The sequence below is a fragment of the Triticum aestivum genome, chromosome 7B (assembly GCF_018294505.1).
Source record: "Triticum aestivum cultivar Chinese Spring chromosome 7B, IWGSC CS RefSeq v2.1, whole genome shotgun sequence".
In the NCBI taxonomy this organism is placed as follows: Eukaryota; Viridiplantae; Streptophyta; class Magnoliopsida; order Poales; family Poaceae; genus Triticum; species Triticum aestivum.
This window is the reverse complement of record NC_057813.1, coordinates 133,342,546-133,349,535: the sequence shown is the minus strand read 5'-3', so window position 1 is coordinate 133,349,535 and position 6,990 is coordinate 133,342,546.

Genomic DNA, 6,990 nt, shown 5'->3' with positions numbered 1-6,990 from the left:
ATCCTAATCTCGAAATACGCCAACCCAACAAGTACCTTCGGAGACACCTGTAGAGCACCTTTATAATCACCCAGTTATGTTGTGACGTTTGGTAGCACACAAAATGTTCCTCCGATAAACGGGAGTTGCATAATCTCATAGTCATAGGAACATATATAAGTCATGAAGAAAGAAATAGCAGAAAACTAAACGATCAAGTGCTAACTAACGGAATGGGTCAAGTCAATCACATCATTCTCCTAATGATGTGATCCCGTTAATCAAATGACAACACATGTCTATGGTCAAGAAACATAACCATCTTTGATCAATGAGCTAGTCAAGTAGAGGCATACTAGTGACACTCTTTTTGTCTATGTATTCACACAAGTATTATGTTTCCGGTTAATACAATTCTAGCATGAATAATAAACATTTATCATGATATAAGGAAATAAATAATAACTTTATTATTTCCTCTAGGGCATATTTCCTTCAAAGGCACGCTGAGCTCCAGTGTATTGTTGTTCCACGAGCATGTAAACCGCCTTTAGCTTCACCAGCATGTCCTGGTTGAGGTTGGTACTCCTAGGGCCTGCATAGCAACAATATGTGAGTTAACAACAATTCATATGATCACCAGAAAGGAGCAATACTTGACACCTGTAGGGCGGCTCACCAAAGATTGCTGAGACCATCTAAGATACATGGCGTTTTAAGCCAGACAATTCAGCGGTCACCTCTTAAAGAGCCGCCTCTGCTTTCTTAGCTCGATGGGTTAAGGCAATTTTTTCTTCAGCCTAGGCCTTCTTCTCAACTTCAAAGTCGGCCCTCAGTTTTTCTTGTTCAGACATGCTGAACTCAAATTTGGAGTTTGCTCTTTGAGTCTCCGTCTCTTGCAGCTCTAGGCGGTTCTTCACTTCAGACAGCTCTGACTGAAGTTGAGCAGTGCTAGTCTGCACATGTGCCGGATCAAAATCATAAACATTAGTATGCAATATTAAGTCCCAAGCCTTTTGTAAGCAACAACACTTGGCACTTGGGGGCTAATGTCTACCAAAAGTTTTTCTCAAATGGCGTCTTATGAGAGTACAAGTCCCAAGCTCTTTGCAAGCAATAGTACTTGGCACTTGGGGGCTAATTCATATTGCTATTGAAAGTCATAGAAGTACTATCTTCTGCACAAGAATATGAAGGACCGGCTCATTCATGCTGAGTAAACCGGCCCTTGGGGGCTATGGATTAAGCCATATTTTTAAAGATTGTACCAAAGGATATTATGGATGTTCATAAGTTTTCTCTTAAGTCTACAACATATTCATCATAAGTAGTAGACTTGGGGGCTGGCATAGTAAGGTTAATGCAATGAAGGGAAGAATTTATACCTCAAATTTATGGTGCATTTGTTTTACCATGTCAACTTCAAGATCACGGCTGTTGTGAACTTGGTTTAGATAACCAGAGAAAACTTTGTCAATGCTCCAGTGAGTATAATCAGCAACGTCAAATCTAACTTTACGGTGGCTCATGTGCTCCTCCTTGGTAGAACACTTGGCGATCACAGTAGGTCTCGCCGGCTCAATATAGCCGGTCTTGGTAATTTCCACGTCAACATCTTGTGGGTCGGTTGTCCTAGCCGGGCTTGAAGCTTCAGGATTTACAGAGCCGTCGGCGGTTTGATTGACAGGTGGGTCAACAATCATCGTTGGCATGTCGTGAACCGGCTCAAGTGGCGGCTCAGGAACAGAGGCTTCAGGTGCTGCGGGTTGAAGCTCCGGCTCATGGACAGTCGGCTTTGTGGCCGGTTTGTTTTTCTTTACCCTCTTACTGGGCTTTGCTTTTCCTTTGCATAAAATCAAAGAGGCCAGTACACATATGAAGGTCTATAATGAGTACATGATAAGTAAGTCGTCATTACCTTGGAGCGGTCTTAAAAGCCGGCATGTCAGATTGAGTCACCGGAAGAATGTGAAGTTTCCTGACAATTTGAATCAGAAGGGTTGAGCGGTTGACAAGTAAGACCCGCCAAAGAATAAAAAGAATTTAAGTCAGAGCTGACCTCATTCCGGCGCTTCCTTGGTGTATTTGGTAAGCCAGAGGAGAGTTCCGCATCTTTGCTGGTCCGGGTCTACCTCCGGCTCTCATGAATCTGTCGCTTCAAAAGAAAGTGAAGATCCTGGTAAGCTAAGGGATGTGAAAATCTTACTTTCTAGGTTACTCTCCGGATTTTTTGTCTTGGCAAAGGCTCTGAGTCGGAGGGAATAATAGTCACCTCTTCATCTACCCCCTGACTCGTTCCCGTGTCATCCTGATCATAATCAGTATCAATAAGGTGATTAAAAAATGAGCCAAGAGAGTCAAGGGCTGCCTCCGACTGAGAAGAGTCCTCCAGTTGAAGCAGTTCAGAAGCGCTGGACTTCTTTCCTCTTTTCTTCGCGGAGGATTTCCTGGCGGCTTTCTTGGCTTTTCTGGCTCTCTTTGCAGCTTCATGGTCATATGGTTTCTTCCAAAAATCACCGTCGGCCTGTGGAAGTCAGCAACGGTTGGAACTAAAACAACACATCAAAGATAAAGGCAAAATAGCTAAGTTTGGCAGCTTAACCCTGGATCCGGGTTAGCTTTTTAGAAAGGGCTTAGGCCCACCCTGCCAAAGTCTGCTAGGCTTTCATTTAAAAGGGACTTCATCATATCATTGATAAGATCATCAGGTAAATCATCAGGGCTATGGCACAGTGGATCATTCTTCTCGCCTGTGTAGGTACACATTAAACCGGGTCGGTGGCTTAACAGGATGATCCGCCAGGCAACCCAAACCCGGACCAAGTCAATGCCATTTAAGCCATTCCCCAAAAGAGCCTTGATTTTGGCCATGGTAGGGGCGATCTTTTGGCGTTCAGCAGCTGATAACTTGTCTGGGAGAGGATGGTTGGACTCAAGGCGCAGGCCGCAGAAGCCAGGCAGAGGATTCTCATCAGCCGGAGAGGTGTTTTGGCAGTAGAACCATGTCTGGTTCCAGTCTTTGGGGTGTCTCGGCGGTTGCGCGTAAGGAAAAATGATGTCTCTCCGTCGTTGAATCGAGACCCACCCAGTTCCAAACCCGTTCTGTTGGAATATTCATTCTGGCGATTCAAGTAAAACAATTCCCTGAACCGTTCTAAGCTGGGCTCTTCTCCAAGGTACACCTCACAGAACACTTGAAAGTTCCAGATATTAGACATGGAGTTGGGTCCAATGTCTTGAGGACGAAGGTCAAAAAGTGCAAAACGTCTCTGAAGAACTTAAGAGTCGGGCGGTGAAAAGCCCCAGTTCATGTGATCAGTGAAGATGATAATCTCTCCTTCTTTGGGCTGCGGTTTCTCCTCTGTCGGGTTAGGAGGACGATAAGACATGGCATCCTTTTTTGGCAGATATTCGGTGTTCACAAAGTCGTCAAGAGTGCTATCCGTGACGATGGATTTAACCCAATTGCAAGACGTGGTTGTTTTGGGTGGCATTGTGAAGGAAGCCTAAAAAAGAGTAAGATTACCGGTTCAATGTTAAGCTGGAGGAAGAAATATTACAAGCACATATTCAAGCTGGTGGCTTATAAAGGGGCCTAATGGTATATGGCTAATTACGTCAAATTATTTAAACCGCCATGCGCAGTCAGATTATTTAAGCCGCCATGAGCTGTTTGACATTGAGCATTATCGCTAAAAGCCTGTGGTATGAGTCGCCATGGCTAGGAGGATCTATCAAACGCCAATTTTTTGTTAAGTGTCACACAAACAAGTTTCACAGATCGCAATCATTATTTTGGATCAGCGAGTGTTCAGAAAAAGGAAATAAATCTAGACCTAAAACACCAGTGCAGATGAGTTCCTGAGGTCCAAGGGGATCGTTTCCTCAAAGAAAGGGGCTTGCTAGTATTGAAAGGAAAGGCAAAAACAACTACCGCATCAGTTATGTGTCGTTTTGGATCAAAAAAGCTCACAATGCAGGCATTAAAGAAGAATGGCGATGAACTATGAAGAACACAGGCGAACTCCGAAACCCTAATGCGGATCTAGGGTGCGGGAAAACAAGTACTTACTGATGCAGATCTACTACGGAGGGATGCCGCCGTACTCTAGTTCGATTCAGGGTGATGCAACGACCGGAGATGAAGACGACGGTGCACTCTGCGGCAGCGGCGGAGCTCGAGTGGCAGGGGTTCACGAGAGGAAGAAGAAGCTGGAAAGGGGAGAATGAGAAAAAAACCAGCCATGGCTATTTATAAGGAAGGGCTCATAAGTGGGTGCGAAAATCGAGGAGACCAAAACATAGTTATCCAACTATTCAGGCGCCTCGATTCTCGGAACAGATATTAAGATAAGGATCCATTGAGATGTGTTGGAAAAAGTGTGAATTAATGACAGGTGATGTCATGGCGGGTTATCACAGATCCAGAAGATGACATCATGGCGGGTTATAGATTCTCGCACAGATGAAGAGCAGAAGATTTTTTATTAAGTGTTGAAGATTGACATGAACCATTTCAAATCAGTATGGGGCCTAATGTTGGGGATATAACTGTTAGTTATGACCCGCCCAGCAAGGGCCGGGTTATACCTATAGGCGATTCATAATATGAAGCCCAAGAAGACACTTGAAGATGGCGGTTCACTTAAGGGCCCAAAGCCCAAGGCGACTTAAAGCCCGTAGAGATAAACCGTCATATGTATATGACTTGTATTGTAAGGCAGGAATAGATAGTCACCGAGCCGGACACTGTTATGAGCCGGCGGGGACTCTTTGAGCCGCTGGGCGTCGACCTCTATATATATAGGGACGACCCGGCGTCGGTTCAGGACAAGTAACATCAAATCGAGAACTGGGTCAAGCGGATTTTGCTCCCTGGTAATCGAGACATAGCAATACCACCTCAAACTGGATTAGGCCTTTACCTTCACCGCAAGGGGCCAAACCAGTATAAACTCCCATGTCCTTTGTCCCGTTTTAACCCCTTTAAGCTTCCTACTTGCGATGGCTCCACGACTAAGTCCTTTCACTAGGACATCTGCCGTGACAATTCCACGACAAAACTTAAACCTTTTCATGAAAGAGAAGCGATTGAAAGGTGATTCCTTGCGGAAGTGAGGGTCGACCTTGAACACTTGTGTTCATGCTCATGGAAACAATGTAGAATTTTTCATGAAGATTCTCACAAAAATAATTATCCCCTTGTATAACTTCATTGTATTATAAAAATAATGTGCCAAGATTTGCCTTTAGGATGAGTAGATTGTTTGTTGGTATGTGCAGTGCAAAAACAGAAACTTTGGCTATAGTGTGCGATTTTACATATTTTTTTACTAGAGGGACGAAAGGTTCTGAAACTTTTTGCACAGTCTTGCTATACAAATTTTTTATTTTTTTTCATAATTTGTTTTAGAATTTCTGGAGTACATAAGTATGGTAGATGTTCAGATTGCTACAGATTGTCCTGTTTAAGACAGATTCTATTTTTGATGCATTATTTGCTCATTTTGATGAAACTATCAATTTTATCGGTGGTATGAGCCATGGAAAAGTTATATTACAGTAGCTACAATGAAAAAACAAAATATGAATTGGTTTGCAATAGTACTTAGAGTAGTGAATTGCTTTATTATACTAACAAATCTTACCGAGCTTTCTGTTGAGTTTTGTGTGGATGAAGTGATTAGAGATCGAGGAGGTCTTGATATGAGGAGAAGGAGGAGAGGCAAGAGCTCAAGCTTGGGGATGCCCAAGGTACCCCAAGTAAATATTCAAGGAGACTCAAGCGTCTAAGCTTGGGGATGCCCCGGAAGGCATCCCATCTTTCTTCAACAAGTATCGGTATGTTTTCTTCTTCATTTCGTTCATGTGATATGTGTAAATCTTGGAGCGTCTTTTGCATTTAGTTTTCATTTTTATTTTATGCACCATTCTAGTATGAGATAGTCCATGGTTGATTTATAGAATGCTCATTGCACTTCACTTATATCTTTTGAGTATGGCTTTGTAGAATGCTTCATGTGCTTCACTTATATCATTTGAAGTTTGGATTGCCTGTTTCTCTTCACATAGAAAATCGATGTTCGTAGAATGCTCTTTTGCTTCACTTATATTTGTTAGAGCGTGATCTTTTGTAGAAAGAATTAAACTCTCATGCTTAACTTATATCTATTAAGAGAGACAAATGGAATTGGTCATTTGCATGGTTAGTCATAAAAATCCTACATAAAACTTATGGATCACTGAATATGATATGTTTGACTCCTTGCAATAGTTTTGCGATATAGAGATGGAATATGTGGGAAGTACTAGCAAACGGTTGTGGTTAGTAATAATATTGGTGTTAAGGTTTGTGATTCTCGAAGCATGCACATATAGTCTCTCGTTATGCCGAGAAGTTGGAGCACAATTTATCCTTGATTGTCTATCTTTGTGTGAAGGTCCGGGGCGCGCGATGGTTAACTCCTACCAACCTCCCCCTAGGGGCATGCGTAGTAGTACTTTGCTTCGAGGGCTAACAAACTTTTGCAATAAGTATATGAGTTCTTTATGACTAATGTGAGTCCATGGATTATACATACTCTTACATTTCCGCAATTTGCTAGCCTCTACGGTATCGTGCATTGCCCTTTCTCACCTCGAGAGTTGGTGCAAACTTCGTAGGTGCGTCCAAACCCCGTGATATGATACGCTCTATCACACATAAGCCTTATTATATCTTCCTTGAAACAACCACCATACCTACATACCTATTATGGCCTTTCCATAGCCATTCCAAGATAATATTGCCATGCAACTTCCACCGCTTCTATTTTGATGACTTGAGCATTCATTGTCATATTGCTTTGCATGATCATATAGCTGACATAGTAGTTGTGGCTCAGCCATCGTGCATCATTTTTTATACATGTTACGCTAGATCATTGCACATCCTGGTACATGCCAGAGGCATTCATATAGAGTCATACTTTGTCATAGGTATCGAGTTGTAATTTTTTTATTTTGAGTTAT